At 42.2% G+C, this 21,719-nt stretch overlaps 1 pseudogene; it reads right to left on the bottom strand.

Moving 5' to 3' along the window:
• Positions 1-2,777: 2,777 nt before the first annotated feature.
• On the bottom strand, positions 2,778-3,855 carry LOC118400834 (V(D)J recombination-activating protein 1-like; annotated as a pseudogene).
• Positions 3,856-21,719: the final 17,864 nt, after the last annotated feature.

The following is a 21,719-nucleotide window of genomic DNA, read 5'->3' as shown; positions in this document are numbered from 1 at the left end:
CAAATCAAATACACATTAAACAAATGAACAGTTAATAAATGTGCAGTATGCTACATATTGTTATTTTCATTCAAAGAAGTGTTTTGGCAACATTCCTGAAATGTACTCTTGAAACATGACAAAACAGCAGATTGAATACACTGCTGATATGAGATTCACACAAACCATATAGCATATCATTCTATATGTACTAAATGCTTTTCCATAAATTAAAATAAATGAAACATACTCATGTAAAACATTATTTTATTGTGTGACTGTGACAACTGTTGAATGAAATATTACATATTATGAAAATATGTACACCATATGGTTAAACTAATGACAGTAAAATAGAATCTGAACATTGAATGCATCAAAAATACACAGTAAAGGGTGGCTACTTTGAAGAATCGCAAATATTAAATATATTTAGATTTGGTTAGCACTTCTTGGTTAATACATGATTCCATATGTGTAATTTTTGTAACTTTTGACTGGGACTGTATATTTTTTAATTGCATGTCACAAGTTCCTCTCAATGGTCTCGCTTCCATCAGTTTATTTTTAAATTAAATGGCTGTGCTTGGCCCCAGAAGAGTCCTAGAGTCAAGGCGTGTGAGGATTCAATAAAGATCATCTAAATACTTCTTGAGGCAAGTTTAAGGGTGTTAGGCCTAGTAGTGTACCATACAGAATCGTCATGCGATCAACGAAACGTGCAGTTTATTTTTTATTTCATGAAAAGAGGTAGAGTGGTATCATTTCTCAAACGCTAAAACAGATACAAATGGTTTCAAAGAAACCTAGGCCCACATTTTGGCCCTTGGGGACCTGAATATAAAGCTCTAAAGCAATATTTCTTCAGAAGGCAGCCCTGAAACAAATACAATCTAAGTCTTCATGAGTCCATTTTGCTCCAGCTCTGCAGATAAATTAATACAGCGATCATAAATGTGAGCCTCTTTAACACAATTCTCTCTCCATTACAGTGCTTTTATTTGCTCCCATAAATAACCTCTCTGGATAAATTCATGGATGTGTCATAACCCATTCAATACAATACACTGTCTCATATTTCACAGACACCCAGAGATAAAACACCAACTATCTTCTTGCTAAAAGCAGAGGAGAGGAAACGATGTCTGATCTCTGCACTCAAATTATTAACTCAAAATTAAGAAATATAAAACACTGATATAAAGTGCAAAGGCTGAGAAGGACATTCAGACACGTATTGGAAATGACAAATTAAAATGAAATGTAAGATAGAAAGCCTTTTCAAATTTCCTCAAAGTAAATAATGGATCAAAGACATTTTTGGGGATTTTTAATAATATTGTGTCTTAGAGAATAAAGTATCTTCCTCCTACATCACTACTAATACATATGAGCCCTCTCCTGTACTCCCTGTTCACCCACGACTGCGTGGCCACGCACGCCTCCAACTCAATCATCAAGTTTGCGGACGACACAACAGTGGTAGGCTTGATTACCAACAACGACGAGACGGTCTACAGGGAGGAGGTGAGGGCCCTCGGAGTGTGGTGTCAGGAAAATAACCTCACACTCAACGTCAACAAAACTAAGGAGATGATTGTGGACTTCAGGAAACAGCAGAGGGAACACCCCCCTGTCCACATCGATGGAACAGTAGTGGAGAGGGTAGTAAGTTTTAAGTTCCTCGGCATACACATCACAGACAAACTGAATTGGTCCACCCACACAGACAGCATCGTGAAGAAGGCGCAGCAGCGCCTCTTCAACCCCAGGAGGCTGAAGAAATGTGGCTTATCACCAAAAGCACTCACAAACTTCTACAGATGCACAATCGAGAGCATCCTGTCGGGCTGTATCACCGCCTGGTACGGCAACTGCTCCGCCCACAACCGTAAGGCTCTCCAGAGGGTTGTGAGGTCTGCACAACGCATCACGGGGGCAAACTACCTGCCCTCCAGGACACCTACACCACCCGATGTCACAGGAAGGCCATAAAGATCATCAAGGACAGCAACCACCCGAGCCACTGCCTGTTCACCCCGCTATCATCCAGAAGGCGAGGTCAGTACAGGTGCATCAAAGCTGGGACCAAGAGACTGAAAAACAGCTTCTATCTCAAGGCCATCAGACTGTTAAACAGCCACCACTAACATTGAGTGGCTGCTGCCAACACACTGACTCAACTCCAGCCACTTTAATAATGGGAATTGATGCGAAATGATGTCAAATATATCACTAGCCACTTTAAACAATGCTACCTAATATAATGTTTACATACCCTACATTATTAATCTCATATGCATACGTATATACTGTACTCTATATCATCTACTGCATCCTTATGTAATACATGTATCACTAGCCACTTTACCTATGCCACGTTGTTTACATACTCATCTCATATGTATATACTGCACTCAATACCATCTACTGTATCTTGCCTATGCCGCTCTGTACCATCACTCATTCATATATCTTTATGTACATATTCTTTATCCCCTTACAATTGTGTCTATAAGGTAGTAGTTTTGGAATTGTTAGCTAGATTACTTGTTGGTTATTACTGCATTGTCGGAACTAGAAGCACAAGCATTTCGCTACACTCGCACTAACATCTGCTAACCATGTGTATGTGACAAATAAAATGTGATTTGATTTGATACAGTATATACTGTAGTTCATATTGTAGAGTAAATATTACGTTTGAAACAGAACAGTACAAAACAGACTAGAATCAGGCATGCTGTGGCTAAGACATATTCCTGACATAATCCATGAAGTCCCAAAGAAATGTCAAATCAAAACAATATTTGTAAGTCTGGGACATCTAGTGAGTTGTCAGCATCCTGCTGTGTCTCCTGACTCTCTAAAGGGTCAATATTGACCGACACGGCTTTAGCAGAGTTTTGTGAGACTCCATGAACTTCTCAGGGTACTTGGAGTTGTAGAGCCGGTGGTGCTTCAGCACGTCCTCCAGCTCAAAGGCCTTGGACTGGCAAGCGTTCATCTTCCTGAACCGTCTGAAAAGCTTGTTCCCAGACTCATTCCCCTCGCTGCTCCAGACACAGATGGAGCCATTCCTCTCCATGATCTCCGGCAAGTGGGCCAAGGTCTTGTGCAGGTAGTTGGTGATCTTGCCGTCATACCTGTTCTTGAAGAGAATGGTGAACAGCTCTACGAAGTGCTGGGAGTTAAAGTTATACCGGCAGAGTTGGTCTGGGCAGTCCTTGGCCGAGCAGGTGGAGCGCCACACAGGCTCCATCTGGAGGTAAAGAACCATCATCTTCCTCAGGGCATCCTGCCATTCCGCTTTGTGCACCAGCTCACACACCACCTCCACATCTTCATCTTCTTCCTCAGTGTGGCCTGCCAGCCGACTGGGGTTGGTGTTGTGGTAGACCTCCCCTATCTCATCCTGGAAGATCTTGTAGAACTCGGTGGCGTTGCCGACATTGCAGTGCAGGGTGGGCTGGGTCTCCATGAAGGGCTTAGCAGAGACACCTTTGACCGGGTCTCACAGCTCCTCAGTGGATTCAGAATAAGGGTTGGTCCTCCAGAGGACGTAGCGCTCCAGGTTTTCGCCATGGCTGCGAGTAATAGAGTAGAGAGTCATATTGTGGGAGGCCTCTGCCTGAGTGGCGTCACACAGCATGTAGTAAGTGGAGCCTGAAGGTTTAGTGAGGAAAACCAGGAGGACCCCCTAACCAGGTCCAGAGACTCATCGATACATGGTATGGGGTATGAGTCCTTCCCGGTTACCTCATTCAGCCGCCTGTAGTCCGCACAGAACCTCAGCTTGCCCCCCTTCTTAGGAACCATGATGACTGGCACCGCCCAGGGGCTGTCTGAGTGCTCGATAAAGTCTGCCCGCTGCATCTCCTACACAGCCTTGTCTGCCGCTGGAGGGGCTGGGGAAAAGTCACACACATATGTGGGTGAGGGGGGCAGCCATGAGTCTCTGCTGCTTTAACTGTTGGAGTAAAGGGTTTGTTGGGTTGAGAAAATGTGACATTAGGGGGAGCCATGGTGACTGCCGGCCCTCCCTGGAAGCTCAGTGTGCCCCCATTTAGGTCCAACTGGCAGCCTGTGCTCCTTAAAAAGCGGAGCCTTGCTCCTCCTGAAGATGATGATGGTTGGGAAAGAGAGCCAGGGTTCCGCACACCCCGGTATATGCGGACCCCGAGCCGTTTCTCTAAGCTCTGGGGGACATGGGGCAATTCCGGCACATATGGCCTGGCTGGCCACACCCCCAGCAGACACTGGGACCAGGGGCGTGTGTTTCGTGCCACCTGTAGCGACACAGCACAAATGAGTTCAGTCATTTCAGCCACTCATGCAGGCTTTTCCAACTCTGGGCTGCTCTGCCCACCAGCCCGCATAGTAGGAGAGCGCCTGTATGAACTGGTCCCTTGCTAGCTCGCTCTGCACGGAGGGGGGCATGTGAGCATATGCCCGCCGAAAGAGGCTCTCAATGTCATTAGCTAGCGCCCGTAGTGGCTCTCCAGGCTGCCTGAATCTATAACTTAGTTTGGAGTGCAGTAGCCCGGGCTGTACACACTGTCCAAAGCGCCTCCTCACTGCTCCCACTAAGGCCCCATAATCACGTCTGTCCTCGGGGCTAATAGAGAGGTGTAGAAGACAGAAAGGGAAAGAGGTAAGAACAGTGGCAGACAGCATGATTCATGATTCAGTTGGACCGAAGGTTATCTTAAGAGCGAGTGAGGTGGCGATGATGGGACTGGCTTCCTCTCTCACATCAAAACATACCTGCAGATGAGTGACAAATAGAGCGAGAGCATGATTAAGCCTTGTTTTTTAAAATTCTAACATGGTCAGTCATCTTAAATCGGGAGGTGAAGTGCAAAACTGACCTTGGATCATTAACTCTTGGATGACTACATCTCTCTCTGTATTTAAATGTAAAGCATCTCTTTAATAATACTTCCTGTTGACCTGACCAAGTGACATCTCACCTATGATCATGCTGTGCCCTTTGTGTCAGCCAGTTCAGATGCGGGAGGGGTTCACCAAAACAGCTGATATAACATAGAGGATTTAGGGAGAAGGGGGAGAGGGATGAAGTGAAGAAGAGAGACTGTTGTGTGTGTGTGGTCTCACCTGGTGTCCAGACTATGTGGCTACAGAGTACTTTATGCTGAAAAACAGACATATGAGGACAAACAATAGAAGATAATGTCAATAGAAGATACTGTATGTGACGCAGACACCTATCGGAGTGTACCTGACACATGTAATTATAGAGGGCTATGTGTCTCACCACTTGGTTATTGTAAGGCTAACCCCCAGGGAGATCATGACTTGGCAGCAACATATAGTCCAGTGAAAATGGCTGTGATTATGTGGTGTAAATCTGAAAATTAGCAGCTGACATCTTAAAAATTCTTAGGGATAGCCCCCGTTTTTTTCAATTGTTGACTAAAATGACATACCCAAATCTAACTGCCTGTAGCTCAGGCCCTGAAGCAGGGATATTCATATTGTTGTTACCATTTGATTGGAAACACTTTGCAGTTTGTGGAAATGTGAATTGAATGTAGGAGAATATAACACAATAGATCTGGTAGAAGAAAATACAATGAAGAAACCAACCTTTTTTGTATTTTTTTCTACCACCATCTTTGAAAAGCAACAGAAAGGTCTCAAATCTAGCCATCACTCTGGTTGTAATTCTGATGGTGTCCACAAGAGTGCAGCAGTGTATGTGCAAAGTTTCAGATTGATAACTTCAAGTATGAGCAAGGTACATTACATTTAGTGTGAAGTTACCCAGGTACATTTGGGCAAATTGTGAATGACACTTTTACATTTACATTACCGTAATTGCTGGACTATTAAGCGCACCTGAATATAAACCGCACCCACTGAATTATAAAAAAATGTATTTTGTACATAAATAAGCCGCACATGTCTATAAGCCGCAGGTGCCTACCGGTACATTGAAACAAATGAACTTTACACAGCCTTTAAACGAAACACGGCTTGTAACAAAAATAAATAGGCTTTAACGAAACACGGCTTGTAACAAAAATTAAAACAGTAGCCTACCAAGGAAGTCATTGGTCACTATCTTCCTCCTCCTGTGCACTGAAACCACTGAAGTCATCTCCTTCGGTGTCGGAATTGAATAGCCTCAGAATTGCTTCATCCGATGTTGGATCGTTTTCATTGTCGCTCTCGTCACTTTTATCCGGAGGCAAATACCCCGCTGAGCTCATGCTGCCCCTTCAACACGCAGCAGTCCAGCCTTTCGAAACCCGTTAATGATAGTGGATTTTTTGACAATGCTCCACTCTGTCAGGACCCACTGGCAGACTTGACCATAAGTTGCTCTTCGCATGTGGCCCGTTTTAGTGAATGATTTCTCCCCACTTGTCATCCAAGCCTCCCATTGAACACGGAGCGCCACCTTAAATGCACGATTTACACTGATGTCGAGTGGCTGCAAATACTTTGGGCCATCTGCTTTTCTTCCTTCTGAAAGGGTTGTTGTCTTTTTGCACTGAGTCAGTTCCTCACGCTGCTGTTTACAAAGTCTTATAATCGACTCATTAAGGCCAAGCTCCCATGCAGCAGCTCTATTTCCTTTTCCAACAGCCAGATCGATCGCCTTCAACTTGAAAGCTGCATCATATGCATTTCTCCGTGTCTTTGCCATGATGAGGGTGACAAAATCACTACCGTAATCAGAATCATGGGAAGTTTGAGCGCGCTCGATTTACGTCACATTATGTGACGGTGCTCAGTTTTTTGGCGGCATGAATCTTGTGAAAGCGGGAAAAATCCATAAATTAGCCACGTCACTGTATAAAAAGTGTGGGAATAAAGTAGCGGCTTATAGTCCAGAAATTACGGTACACTTTTCTGCAAGAATATCGTCAAATCTGCATACTTGGACTTTGATTTAGCTTTTCCAGTATTAGTAGCCATATTGTAAGTGCAACATTTGCAAAACACCCAGTTTTCATAACTCCATATTCTTGCAATTTTTGTCCAAAATGAAAAGGCTTGCTGTCACACAAGGTTAGCAGTGACAGGTCCTCCTGTAAAGCTCTGCTCATTGGTTATCTAGCTAGCTTTGTTTGAGCCCGATTAGTGCTTATTTGACAGAGTTACAGTAAATCAAGTGAAGACCGCCAGTGTCATCGTCACGCCATGAAGGCATCGCTCTCTGACCAAATTTGGTGTCCTATAAGATATACTACACTCCTAATAATATAGTGAAGTCTGGTTACGTTCTAGGATCTCTGAGGAATGAATATGAACGTAATTTGACTGGTTGAAACAACGTTTAGGGTTAGATTTTCACAAATTCCTTTCTTTGCAAATTGAGTGGAAATACAAAATCGATTGTGCATGTTATATGGACCTTTTTAGGATATGAAAAAGGATTTTATCTAGCAAAACGACACTTCATGTTATCCTGGGACCCTTGGGATGATAAATCAGAGCAAGATTTCAGAATGTAAGTACACATTTCACCAGGTGAATTTATCAAACCTATCGTGGTGAAAAAAGTGTTTTGTTGTTAGAAGCTCTCCTCAAACAATAGCATTGTATTTTTTTCAGTAATAGCTACTGTAAATTGTACAGTGCAGTATATTAACACGAATTTAAGCTTTCAGCCAATATAAGACACATCTGTTTCTGTACAGCACTTTGAGATATCAGCTGATGTACGAAGGGCTATATAAATACATTTGATTTGATTTGTACTGACATTTGTTGTGTCTCAAAAATGTGCGATCGTGACACACGGCGCTGCATGATTTACAACTGACCCGTTGACGGGACGCTTATCCCTATTAAGGTTTTTTAATTAATGCATGTGAGACAGGTTCCATGTACAACAAGACAGGCAGAGATGGAGAAAAAGGACACATAACAGTTGAATTACCTCTGGTTATGGACACTTTTGCCAGCAATAAAGCTTCCACGGCCTGCTCCTCGGACAGTGAACATCTGGCAATGTCTACATTTCCGACCCCTTGATCAGCTCACTCTCTGAACGTAAAGAAAACAGCTTATTTTTTATAGATAGGAAAACAATACCTGAGATATGACCGTTCAATCTAAATTAGCAGATGTCATTTTTAGGATATGTCAATACAGCCCAGTGCTGCACACCTGAGATGCCATCTTCGTAGGTGTCCGCTTTGACTTCCTTTGTGTCGGAAAAAAGTTTCTTTCAGAACAATTATTTTTTATTGAAAATAAAAAAGGTTTTGCTCTCGACAAAAACCTCCATAGCATATAACAATTTGCCTGTGAATAACCACACCTTCATACACACGTGCTACTGTATGCAGAATTCTTGACGCACACCCAAAGATGCTGCCATATCCTGCCAGCACGACCACAAGTGAGCTCCTCAGGAGCAGAATGATGATGTGTGGAAGAGGGAAAGGAATGCGATGGGAACAGTAATTTCTTGCAAGTTGGGGAGGAGGGCTAATGGCTGAACAATAGACAAATCAAATCGGAGCAAATTGTATTTGTCACAGACACATGGTTAGCAGATGTTAATGCGAGTGTAGCGAAATTCTTGTGCTTCTAGTTCCGACCATGCAGTAATATCTAACAAGTAATCTAACAATTTCACAATAACTACCTTTTACACACAAGTGTAAAGGAATGAATAAGAATATGTACATGTAAATTTATGGATGAACGATGGCCGAACGGCATAGGCAAGATGCAGTAGATGGTATAGAGTACAGTATATACATATGAGATGAGTAATGTAGGGTATGTAAACATTATATAAAGTGACATTGTTTAAAGTGACTAGTGATACATTTATTAAATACAATTTTTAATTATTAAAGTGGCTGGAGATTTGAGTTAGTATGTTGGCAGCAGCCACTCAATGTTACTGATGGCTGTTTAACAGCAGGGTTCACGCTAATAGTGTTTCAATCGGTGACGTCACTCGCTCTGAGACATTGAAGTAGTTGTTCCCCTTGCTCTGCAAGGGCCGTGGCTTTTGTGGAGCGACTTTTGTGGAGCGATGGCCTTGAGATAGAAGCTGTTTATCAGTCTCTCTTTTTGGCCTTCCTGTGACAACGGGTTGTGTAGGTGACCTGGAGGGCAGGTAGTTTGTCCCCCTATTCAACCTTTACTAAAGAATAGTCTAATAGCCGAGCTAGGTGTGAAACCTCCCCCTCCTATCACAGACCAGATTTGCCCTAATGACCAAGGGGTAGCTTGCTACTCAATTAAATAAAGTAATGACTTTTCAAATAAGTTACCTTACATGTTATGTTGGCTGACAATTTGTTAGCTACGCTGTCTTTACGAACCACACAGCATATCATTACAGCAGTATGTGCCGGTATGTTAGCTATCTACCTAACGTTAGTAGTTATACATCAAATTTGCCAGTATGTTAGCCTATAGTTATCTAACTACTCAACATTTACTGACTTGATTATTCTCGTCATTCGTAGCTTACCTAAATTGCATAGTGGTTGTGCTTTCTCAATGGACATTCGGTGCTTTCATAAATTCGCTCTGGCTAACTATAGGCCAGAGCCGCTAGTATGCAAGGAGCCGCCAGTCAGCCAGGAGCCGCCAGTCAGACAGGATCCGCCAGAGCCGCCAGTCAGCCAGGATCCACCAGAGCTAGAGGAAGAGACTAAAGCGGACAAAGACTATGGTGGAGTGGGGTCCACGTCAGAGCCGCCACCGTGGACAGGCGCCCACCCAGACCCTCCTCTATGGATTTAGGTGTGCGGCCGGGAGTCCGCACCTTTGGGGGGGGGTACTGTCACGCCCTGGCCTTAGTTATCTTTGATTTCTTTATTATTTTGGTTAGGTCAGGGTGTGACACGGGGGATTTATGTGTTTTGTCTGGTCTAGGGGTATTGTATGTTTATGGGGTGTGTTCTAGTCTAGGTGTTTATATAGGTCTATGGTTGCCTAGATTGGTTCTCAATTAGAGGCAGGTGTTTATCGTTGTCTCTGATTGGGAACCATGTTTAGGCAGCCATGTTCTTTGGGTATTTTGTGGGTGATTGTCTTCTGTCTTTGTGCCATTGCACCAGATAGGACTGTTTCAGTTTTCACATTTGTTGTTTTGTATTTTGTAGTGTTCTCGTGTATGGTCTTTATTAAACATGTTGAACTCTAACCACGCTGCATTTTGGTCCTCCTCTCCTTCAGCGGAATTAAACCGTTAGAGTCAAAATTCCCCCAAGGCTGAAAAACAGCTTAAGAATGTTGGCTAAGTTGGAACACTAGCGCGAGTCCATAGGAAATTAATGGAATGGAACGTCAGCAGAGCCTGTTTTGACTGGAGTGATGCTTAGAATTCCATTAAAAAAATATATTTTTATTTTACCTCTACAATCTGTTCGTTGGACGAAACTGGGAAAAAACAACTTGTGTAGAAAGTAAACATCCACACCTCAATTGTGTTTATGTCTGCGTAATGGAAAAATTAAAACTTATGACTATTTATGGTCTAGCGATCTATGAGCTCTCTGCCCAGACTTACATAATTACAAAGAGGAGATTCTCTTGATTAAAATGGTACCAGTATAACAGTTTTGCTTCTGTCCCTCTCCTCGCCCCTACCTGGGCTTGAACCAGGGACCCTCTGCACACATAGACAACAGCCACTCTCGAAGCATTGTTGCTCCACAAAAGACTGCTATCTACACGGATTTCAGAGCACTTTTGTCTGAGTGTACCAGAGCGCAGAATAATTGCTTTACGAATCGTCAACACCTGTTGAATATGGCCGGTGTCAGTAAAAAAAGCATAATTAAATTGTTTCCAACAGCACATTCACCAATCTCTGGTTAACACTAAAACTGCCTTACCAGCTCTGCTAGGGCAAGTAAAATGGTCAGAGTAGTCTCATTTGTGTCTGGAAGTAGCTAGCCAACGTTAGCTTGGGTGCTTGACTGCCGTTGTAAGGCCAGAATGCTCAAATCAACCCTACTCCTCGGCCCGAACATCCAGTGTGCTCTCTGAGAGCGAAATGGTCTGAATTTACAAATTTTTCTCTGAATGGAAACATCATAATATTAATCAAATTAATTAAGCCAAATTTCCTAAAATCTATCCCGTATACTATGTTATTACAAACAAGGTTTTAAATTCTCTGGTAATGTCGATACGGAATACTATCAAATGCTATCAAATGCTCAAAGATGCCCTCTGGTGGTCAAACTAGCAATAACTTGCAGTAACAGAAGAAATGGCTGAGAATTAAATGACGTGCCACAGAATGCTGCAGCAGCACACAGGGTGTGCCGCAGTATGACCCAACTTTTAAAGGAGGAACCACTGTACTATGGCACGTGGAATTTTCCCTGTCTCCATCTCTGTGTGTCTGTTTTCACAGTGTGTGTTCTTCCTGGTTAGTTTGGCAGTCTGCTTCACTCCCAGCTCTCTCTGTATCGCTCAAACATACCTCTAACAGCTGAGCCAGTGTGTGTGTGTGTGTGTCAGCGGGTCCCTTACCTTGTTCTTCGGTTTCAGCTGGCATCAGTTCCCCTGGGGCTTCTCTCCACATGAGGACACAGGGGAAACCTTAGAGCCACGGCCTGCACAGTGTGCGTGTATGTGTGTGTTTGTTTCTGTCTCTGGGCCTTGGGCTGATTCTTGACTTGGTGTTTCTCCCACTATGGATTGTTACTCCACGGGAAGGATACACTCACAGCAGATCAGAAAAAATTATGAGGTTAACCGCAAACACACACAAACACATATCCATAAGCATCAACACACACACACACAAACGCTGAATCTCACAAACTCCTCACCAAGTGGGTATTGCTCTGTGTCACCCCTCTCCCTTTACAACCCTCCATCTGTGAATTCAACACAACCAGGTGGTACAAAAGGAGAGGTTATCAGTGCAGGGTTGTAATGGAGAAAAGTTGAATTGATGCTTCTTCAACTCAGTGTACTTAACTTTCCAAATGTATCAGTAATGAAATGAAATAAGATCAGAGGGAAGAATGCAAACATAATATTGAGTGTGCAATAACCTTTTTTAATTCATCAGATGAATGCTGGTTCCAGTCTTACCAAGCAGACCAAATGTTTTAAATGACAAGATCACTGGAGTGTGGAATTGATCCTTCATTTGATTCTGTTTTGCTTTGGGGGCAATCAAGCAATCCCTTTCATTTTGTCTCCAAACCGCCTCCCTCCCTGTCTCCATTATGACAAAACACTAATTAGAAAGCATTGTTTGATATGCTATCTCCGTGGAGACAGATGGGCAAATACTGTCTGTCTAAGATCCCTCTTGTTTAGTGCCTTGCAACTGGAGCCTCTTGCCTTGCCACTATGCTGGAATTGTCCACCTAGTCATTAAACACACAATAAGCTGGCCCTAGCAGCAACAGTGGAGTCATTCAACCTCTGTTCTCTCCTACTCATCTCTGCCTTCCACACACACTGGAGGAGGGAACACAGACTGTGGTGTTTGTTGTGTAATTTAAACAGTACTGTACAGTGGTGGGGTTTGACTGTTGAGAAGGATGTTAGGTCAAATCTAATCAAATTGTATTTGTCACATGCTTCATAAACAACCGGTGTAGACTAACAGTGAAATGCGTACATATGGGCCTTTCCAAACAATTCAGAGAGAAAAATGTAGAAAAAATGATAACATAAGGAATAATTACACAACAAGTAAAAAATAACTTGGCTATATATACGGTAACCAGTACTGAGTTGATATGCAAGGGTATGAGGTCATTGAGGTATATATGTACATGTAGGCAGGGGTGAAGTGACTAGGTAACAAGATAGATAATAAAGAGTAGCAGCAGTGTATGTTAGCTATCTGGTGAACAATTTAGTAGTCTTGTGGCTTGGGAGTAGAAACTGTTCAGGGTCCTCTTGCTTCCATACTCAGTGCATCAGTACCGCTTGCCATGCGGAAGCAAAGAGAACAGTCTGTGAATTGGGTGGCTGCAGTCTTTGATAATTGTTAGGGCCTTCCTCTGACATAGCCTGGTATAGAGGTCCTGGATGGCATTGCCAGGTCACTGACCTCCTCTCTATAGGTGGTCTCATCTTCGTCGGTGATCAGGCCTACCACCGTCGTGTCGTCAACAAACGTAATGACATTGTTGGTGTTGTGCGTGGTCATGCAGTTGTTGGTGAACAGGGAGTACAGGAGGGGACTAAGCACACACCCCTGAGGGGCCCCCTTGTTGAGGGTCAGTGTGTTGTTGCGGATGTGTTGTTGTCTATCCTCACCACCTGGGGGCGGCAAGTCAGGATGTCCAGGATCCAGTTTCAGAAGGTGTTCAGTCCCAGGGTCCTGAACTTAGTGATGGTGTTGAACATGGAGCTGTAGTCAGTGAACAGCATTCTCACATAGGTGTTCCTCTTGTCCAAGTGGGAGAGGACAGTGTGGAGTGCAATAGCACGGCCCCCTTCCACCGCAGATACTTTGGATTGAGACGCAGGCCATGCAAAAAAAATGATATCTCTAGCTTAAATTGACAGATTTTGATGGGGATTGTTTATGTTACTTTGATTGATGCACGGGTCAGTAGACTCTGAAGGACTCAATGCAGTTATTAATGGAGCCGGTGACTGATGTGGCTAACTGTGTTAGTGAAGCTGTAACACAGTGTAACTGTAACTTAGCATCCGCTTCTTCGGACCACTCGCGTACAGTATTGAGCGCATCACTGGTACTTCCAGTTTGAGTTTTTGTTGGTAAGCAGGAATCAGGCTGGTATCGTTATGGTCAGATTTGCCAAAGGGTTGGTGAGAGAGAGCCTTGAATGCTTTTTTGTTGTGTGGAATAAAGGTGATCTAGAGTTTTGTTGCCTCTAGTTGCACAGGTGACATGCATGGTAAAAATGTTGAAAAACAGGTTTCAGTTTCCCTGCATTAAAATAACTGGCCATGAGAAGAGGCGCCTCTGGATGTAAAACATTTTTGTTTGCTTATAGCCATATACAGCTCATTGAGTGCAGTCTTAGTCAAATCAAATCAAATGTTATTGATCAGATATATGTGTTTAGCTGATGTTATTGCGAATGTAGTGAAATGCTTGTGTTTCTAGCTCCAACAGTGCAGTAATTTCTTAAAAGTAATATCTAAAAATTGCGGTGGCAGGGTAGCCTAGTGGTTAGTGTGTTGGACTAGTAACCAGAAGGTTGCAAGCTCAAACCCCTGAGCTGTCAAGGTACAAATCTGTTGTTCTGCCCCTGAACAGACTGTCATTGAAAATAAGAATTTGTTCTTATCTGACTTGCCTAGTTAAATAAAGGTACAATTAAATTCACAACAATACCAACATATCTAAAGTAAAGGATTGGAATTGGGAATATATAAATATATGGATGAGCAATGTCAGAGTGGCATAGACTACAATACAGTAGAATATAATACAGTATATAGAGATGAGTAATGCAAAATATATTAATCAAGTGACCAGTATTCCATTATTAAAGTGGCCAGCAATTTCAAGTCTATGTATATAGGGCAGCAGCCTCTAAGGAGCTAATGATGGTTATTTAACAGTCTGCTTTGCTTTGCTGCACCTGTACTGACATTGTCTTCTGGATGATAGTGGGGTGAACAGGCAGTGGTTGTTGTCCTTGATTATCTTTTTGGTCTTCCTGTAACATTGTGTGGTGTAGGTTTGGTATTTTTGGTATTTGCTATTTTATTAGGATCTTCCTGGGGTCCAATAGACAAGAACAGCTCAAGGATAGAACTACATAAAAAAGGCACACATATCAATGCATACACAAACTATCTAGGTCCAATAGGAGAGAGTTGTTGCTTTATCTGTGTTTTGAAACCAGGTTTGCTGTTTATTTGAGCAATATTAGATGGAAGAAAGTTCCATGCAACAAGGGCTCTATATAATGCTCATGTGTATATGGTTGAATCATCAGCACACATGGACACACATGCTTTGTTTAACTTCTCTAGGATAGGGGGCAGCATTCGGAATTTTGGATGAAAAGCATGCCCAAATTCAACTGCCCAGAAGATAAGATATGCATATTATTAGTAGATTTGGATAGAAATCACTCTGAAGTTTCTAGAACTGTCTGAATCATGCCTGTGAGTATAACAGAACTTATTTGGCAGGCAAAACCCAGAGGACAAACCATTCAGATTTTTTTTTTAGGTCACTCTCTTTTCAATGGGTTTCATTGGGAATCCAGATTTCTAAGGGACCTTCTTGCAGTTCCTACCGCTTCCACTGGATGTCAACAGTCTTTAGAAATTAGTTGAGGTTTTTCCTTTGAGAAATTAAGAAGTAACACTGTTCAGAATGAGGCTCGAGGGAAGTGTACTCTGTGTTAGAGGCGCGTGACCTAAAAGCACGCTCCACTTTGTTTTCCTCCTGTATTGAACACAGATCATCCGGTCTTCAATTTTATTGATTATTTACGTTAAAAAATACCTAAAGTTGTATGACAAAAGTAGTTTGTAATGTTTGGACAATGCTTACAGGTAACGTTTGAGATATTTTGTAGTCACGTTGCGCAAGTTGGTACCGGTGTTTTCCTGGATCAAAAGCGTCAAATAAATGGACATTTTGGATATATATCGACGGAATTAATCGAACAAAAGGACCATTTGTGATGTTTATGGGACTTAACTCTTGATACTACCCGTCCCGGATCCGGGAGCGTAATCATCTCCTGAAACTAATTAGCATAACGCAGCGGACATAAGTATCCCTAGAAAATGTTCCTATTCATTAAAACCACAAATGAAATATATTGAGACACAGGTTGGCCTTTTGTTAATCACACTGTCATCTCAGATTTTCAAAATATGCTTTACAGCCAACGCTAGACAAGCATTTGTGTAAGTTTATCATAGCCTAGCATAGCATTATGCCCTGCTAGCAGCAGGCAACATTTTCAAGAAAATAAGAAAAGCAATCAAATTAAATCATTTTTTAGAACAAACAACTACCTCTTTCCCTACTGTATTTAATTTATTTATTTATTTAGCTCCTTTGCACGCCATTATTTTTATTTCTACTTTGCACATTCTTCCACTGCAAATCTACCATTCCAGTGTTTTACTTGCTATGTTGTATTTACTTTGCCACCATGGCCTTTTTTTGCCTTTACCTCCCTTATCTCACCTCATTTGCTCACATCGTATATAGACTTGTTTATACTGTATTATTGACTGTATGTTTGTTTTACTCCATGTGTAACTCTGTGTCGTTGTATGTGCCGAACTGCTTTGCTTTATCTTGGCCAGGTCGCAATTGTAAATGACAACTTGTTCTCAACTTGCCTACCTGGTCAAAAAAAGGTGAAATAAATAAAAATTTACCTTTGAAGAACTTCGGATGTTTTCACTCACGAGACTCCCAGTTAGATAGCAAATGTTCCTTTTTTCCAAAAATATTATTTTTGTAGGCGAAATAGCTCCGTTTGGTCTTCACGTTTGGCTGAGAAATCGACCGGTAAATGGTCACTACAACTCCAAACTTCTTTCCAAATTAGCTCCATAATATCGACAGGAACATGGCAAACGTTGTTTAGAATCAATCCTCAAGGTGTTTTTCACATATCTATTCGATAATATATCCACCGGGACAATTGGTTTCTCATTAGAAGCGATTGGAATAGTGGATACCTCTGTACTTTACACAAGATTTTCTGCGGGAGCCATCCTGTGACCACTTGCTCAATGTCGTCCCTTACGGCTATTCGTCAACATAAATGTGTAAAAATACGTCACAATGCTGTAGACACCGTGGGGAATACGTAGAAAGCGTAAGCTCATTCGTAGCCCATTCAGAGCCATATAAGGAGTCATTGGCATGCAGCGCTTTCAAAATATGGGGCACTTCCTGATTGGAATTTTATCAGGGTTTCGCCTGTAACATCAGTTCTGTTATACTCACAGACAATATCTTTGCAGTTTTGGAAACGGTAGAGTGTTTTCTATCCAAAGCTGTCAATTATATGCGTAGTCGAGCATCCTGTCGTGACAAAATATCCAGTTTAAAACGGGAACGTTTTTTATCCAAAAATGAAATACTGCCCCCAGAGTTTCAAGAGGATAATGGAGTGCCAACAGAAGGAGATCGTCAAAGGGGTAAGGCATGAATTATATTTTTATTTCTGCGTTTTGTGTCGCGCCTGCAGGGTTGAAATATGCTTTTCTCTCTTTGTTTACTGGGGTGCTATCCTCAGATAATAGCATCGTTTGCTTTCGCCGTAAAGCATTTTTTACATCTTACAGGTTGGCTGGATTCACAACAAGTGTAGCTTTAATTTGGTATATTGAATGTGTGATTTCATCAAAGTTTAAGTTTTATAGTATTTTATTTGAATTTGGCGATCTGAATTTTCACTGGATGTTGGCCAGGTGGGACTATACTGTCCCACATATCCCAGAGAGTTTCATGCCAGTGGCAGGTCATTGGTAAAAATAGAAAAGAGTACCTACAGAGCTGCCCTGTGGTACTCTACACTTTACATGTTTGACATTAGAGAAGCTTCCATTAAAGGAAACCCTTTGAGTGCTATTAGATAGCTCTGAATCCATGATATGGCAGAGGTTGAAAAGCCATAACACACGTTTTTTTCAACAACAGGTTATGGTCAATAATATCAAGGACTGCACTGAAATCTAACATTACAGCTCCCACAATATTCTTTTTATCAATTTATTTCAACCAATCATCAGGAATTTGTGTCAGTGCAGTAGATGTTGTGTTCTCTTCTCTATAAGCATGCTGAAAGTCTGTTGTTAATTTGTTTACACAGAAATAGCATTGTATTTGGTCAAACACAATTTTTTCCAACAGTTTGCTAAGAGCTGGCAGCAAGCTTATACTGTATGTGTTATGCAGGTGAGTGAGGACCCAAAAGCGACTTAACAGAAACTGAGTTTATTCAAGTCCAAACAGAAAATAACAAATCCTGAATCCTTAACAGGAAATGTCCAAACGGGGATAACAGAAATCCTCTAGTTTGTAGAGGGGAATAACAGGATAAGCGGCCACAGACTGCAGGTCCCTTCGGGTAGGCGCAGGCCGTAGCTGACAGAGACATCTGCTCACACGCAGCATCTGATGAAGGCAAACCACGACAGGACGGAACAAGAACACAGCACAGCAAACAAGGATCCGACAAGGACAGAAGCAGAAACAGAGAGAGAAATAGAGACTTAATCAGAGGGCAAAATAGGGGACAGGTGTGAAAGAGTAAACAAGGTCGTTAGGAGAATGAGGAACAGCTGGGAGCAGGAACGGAACGATAGAGAGAGAGAGGGATAGAGAGAGGGGAAAAAAACCTAATAAGACCAGCAGGTGGAAACGAATAGAAGAGAAAGCACAGGGACAAGACATGACAATATATGACAATACATGACAGTATGTCTGCAGCAAGCGTATAGATCTGCTGTTAGAACCATTCAATGCCGCGTTACCACTCTTGGGTAGCCAAATTACTTTGGCTTCCCTCCAGGCCTGAGGACAAAGACATTCCTCTAGGCTCAGATAAACAATTTGACAGATAGGAGTGGCTATAGAGTCAGCTACCATCCTCAGTAGCTTTCCATCTAAGTGGTCAATGCCAGGAGGTTTGTCATTATTCATCAATAACAAAAAAAATCCAACTCTTTTCCACACTAACTTCACATAATTCAAACTTGCAATGATTTTCTTACATTATTAGTATTTCTTTATTTTCTGGAGGGCAGGTCGTTTGCCCCCGGTGATGCGTTCAACACACTGTCTGTGTGGGTTTACCATTTCAGTCTGTCAGTGATGTGTTTGCCAAGGAACTTGAAGCTCTCCACCTTCTCCACTGCGGTCCTGTCGATGCTCCCTCTGCTGTTTCCTGAAGTCCACAATCAGCTCCTTTGTTTTGTTTACGTTGAGTGGGAGGTTTTTTCCTGGCACAACACTCCCAAGGCCCTCACCTCGTCCATGTAGGCTGTCTCATCATTGTTGGTAATAAGGCCTACTACTGTTGTGTCGTCTGCAGACTTGATGATTGAGTTGGAGGCGTGCGTGGCCACGCAGTCATGGGTGAACAGGGAGTACAGGAGGGGGCTGAGAACTCACCCTTGTGGGGCCCCTGTGTTGAGGATTAGTGAAGTAGAGGTGTTGTTTCCTACCGTCACCGCCTGGGGGAGGCCCGTCAGGAGGTCCAGGACGGAGTTGCAAAGGGCGGGGTTCAGACTCAGGGCCCCTAGCTTAATAATGAGCTTGGAGGGTATCATTTTAGTGCCAGCTTCGGTTCGTAAATAGACAACTACAAAAACAATTATAGGTATGGTCTGCAGCTTATCATGAGGTATTCTAACTCAGGCAAACAAAAACTTGAGACTTCCTTAACATTAGACATCACTCAGCAGTTGTTGTTAACAAGGCTATGTAATTATAGTTGACTGGCCCACAATGGGTCACACAAAAAGGCAGGGGTGGCCTAATCGGAAACTAGAAATAAATTGTGTTTAATGCAGCTTAATAAACTACATGCTTTCGCTAGTCGTAGTGGGAGGACCACACAACATATCATGTCACTCCAAGTTTACTTTGATATGATGGTTATTATATCAATGTTTGCTCATTAATCCGTTTCTCTCATAATTCATTTTACAGACACAAAAAGTTCCCACCTTGTCTAGCGTATTTTGTTTTGTTGATATTTGGAAGGTTTAACGACACATTTTCTGTTTCCATCAGGCCTGTCGTGAAATGTTTTATCCGACATGTACTTGACTCGCATAAAAAGGTTGGATTGAAACCTGGTTCCTGATGCTCAGTCATTTATCAACACTACCTGCCAGAACAGCTTCCTATCCAAAGCACTCATAATGCCCTTATCAGTCTCTTCCACTCTCTTTCCTTATCGCTCTCCGCTGTCTCCCTCTTTTGTCACCCACGCCTTACTAATAGCCATTAATGCAATTATCAGAATGATGGAGATTCATTGCTCGCGCCAACCCTCCCTCCCTCCATCTTTCTCTCCCTGCCTTTCAGGTAGAGCTCATATAATCACAGGCTGACAGAGGGCATAGGGGAGGTGAGTGATGTCTTCTAGAAGTCTTGTTGGGTCTGGCCCTGCTATGTGACCCTGTGTGATGGGGCTGTATTGGAGTCACCCTGTGGAGAGTTATAGGGCTTAAACACAGAGCTGGAATACACACACTCAACATCACTGCTCTTACAATTTTTCCTCAAAGGTTTTACTCTCGAGTGCGAGTAACGTCAGTGTTCTAACTAACTCCTACAGTCCCACCGTGACGCTAGCGCGTTTTGGACTTCTAACCTCTTCAAAACATTGTGTGTTTGAGCTACAGACTTCTGAGCTGTACAATTGGATCTGTCTATGTCTTCTGCATCCATTGATGCCAACCAATAACAGGGGCTGAGCTGCAAAGCGGCGTTTGTGACACATGGTCAGATCCCGAAGTGGCTCAGGATGGGGTCTTTTTACAAAAAGTCTGATTGGTTTGAGCTCCCTATTAAAAGCTGACTCTCAAGAACACGTACGTGTAAAATGTTTTGCTCTATGATGCTCACAAGCTACACAAGAGTGATTAGAAAGTAAGGGATTCTACATATATCATAATGAATCCCAGGACATTGTGTCTCCAGTATGTAATAATCGCATAATCGCCTTCAGAAAGGCACTGTATGTGAGATTATTTTCAACATTTTGTTGTTTTACAGTGGCATTAAAATGTTTGTTTTTTTGTTTTTTTTTGTCAACGATCTACCCATACTCTAATGTCAAAGTGGAAGAAAATTCTAACATAAAAACATATATTTTAAAAAATGATGTAAGTATTCAACCCTCTGAGACTCTAAAAGCTTTCCACACCTGGACTGTACATCTGCCCATTATTATTTTCTAAATTATTCCAGCTCTGTCAAATTTGGTTGTTGATCATTGTTAGACAACCATTTTCAGGTCTTGACATACATTTTCAAGCAAATTTAAGTCAAAACTAACTCGGCCACCCTGGAACGTTCATGGCCTTGTTGGTAAGCATCTCCAGTGTAGATTTGGCCTTGTGTTTTAGGTTACTGTCCTGCTGAAAGGTGAGTTCATCTTCCAGTGTCTGGTGGAAAGCAGACTGAACCAGGTATCCTCTAGTATTTTGCCTGTAATTAGCTCCATTCCATTTATTTTTTCATCCTGAATATCTCCCCAGTCCTTAACAATTACAAGCATACCAACAATGTGATGCAGCCACCACTATGCTTGAGTATATGGAGAGTGGCACTCATGTATGTGTTGTATTGGATTTGCACCAAACATAACACTTTGTATTCAGGACAAAAAGTGAATTGCTTTTCCACATGTTTTGCCTTGTTGCAAGCAGGATGCATGTTATCAAATATGTTGCTTCTGTACAGGTGTCCTTCTTTTCCCTCTGTCAATTAGATTAGTATGGTGGAGTAACTACAATGTTGCTGATCCATCCTCAGTTTTCTCCTATCACAGCCATTAAACTCTGTAACTGTTTTGAAGCCATCATTACTGCACACAGAGTGAGTCCGTGCAACTTATTTAGCAAATGTTTACTCCTGAACTTATTTAGACTTGCCATATCAAAGGGGTTGAATACGTATTAACTGAAGACACTTCAGCTTAAACACTTGTATTCATTTGTAAAAACATAATTCCAATTTGACATTATGGTGTATTCTGTGTAGTCCCCAAAAACGTCTAAATTCAACCCATTTTCAATTCAGGCTGTAACACAACAAAATGTGGAAAAAGTCA

This window comes from Oncorhynchus keta, chromosome 22, assembly GCF_023373465.1.
Source record: "Oncorhynchus keta strain PuntledgeMale-10-30-2019 chromosome 22, Oket_V2, whole genome shotgun sequence".
Classification (NCBI taxonomy): Eukaryota; Metazoa; Chordata; class Actinopteri; order Salmoniformes; family Salmonidae; genus Oncorhynchus; species Oncorhynchus keta.
Note: the sequence above shows the minus strand (reverse complement) of the source record. Positions and strands in the feature narration are given on the sequence as shown.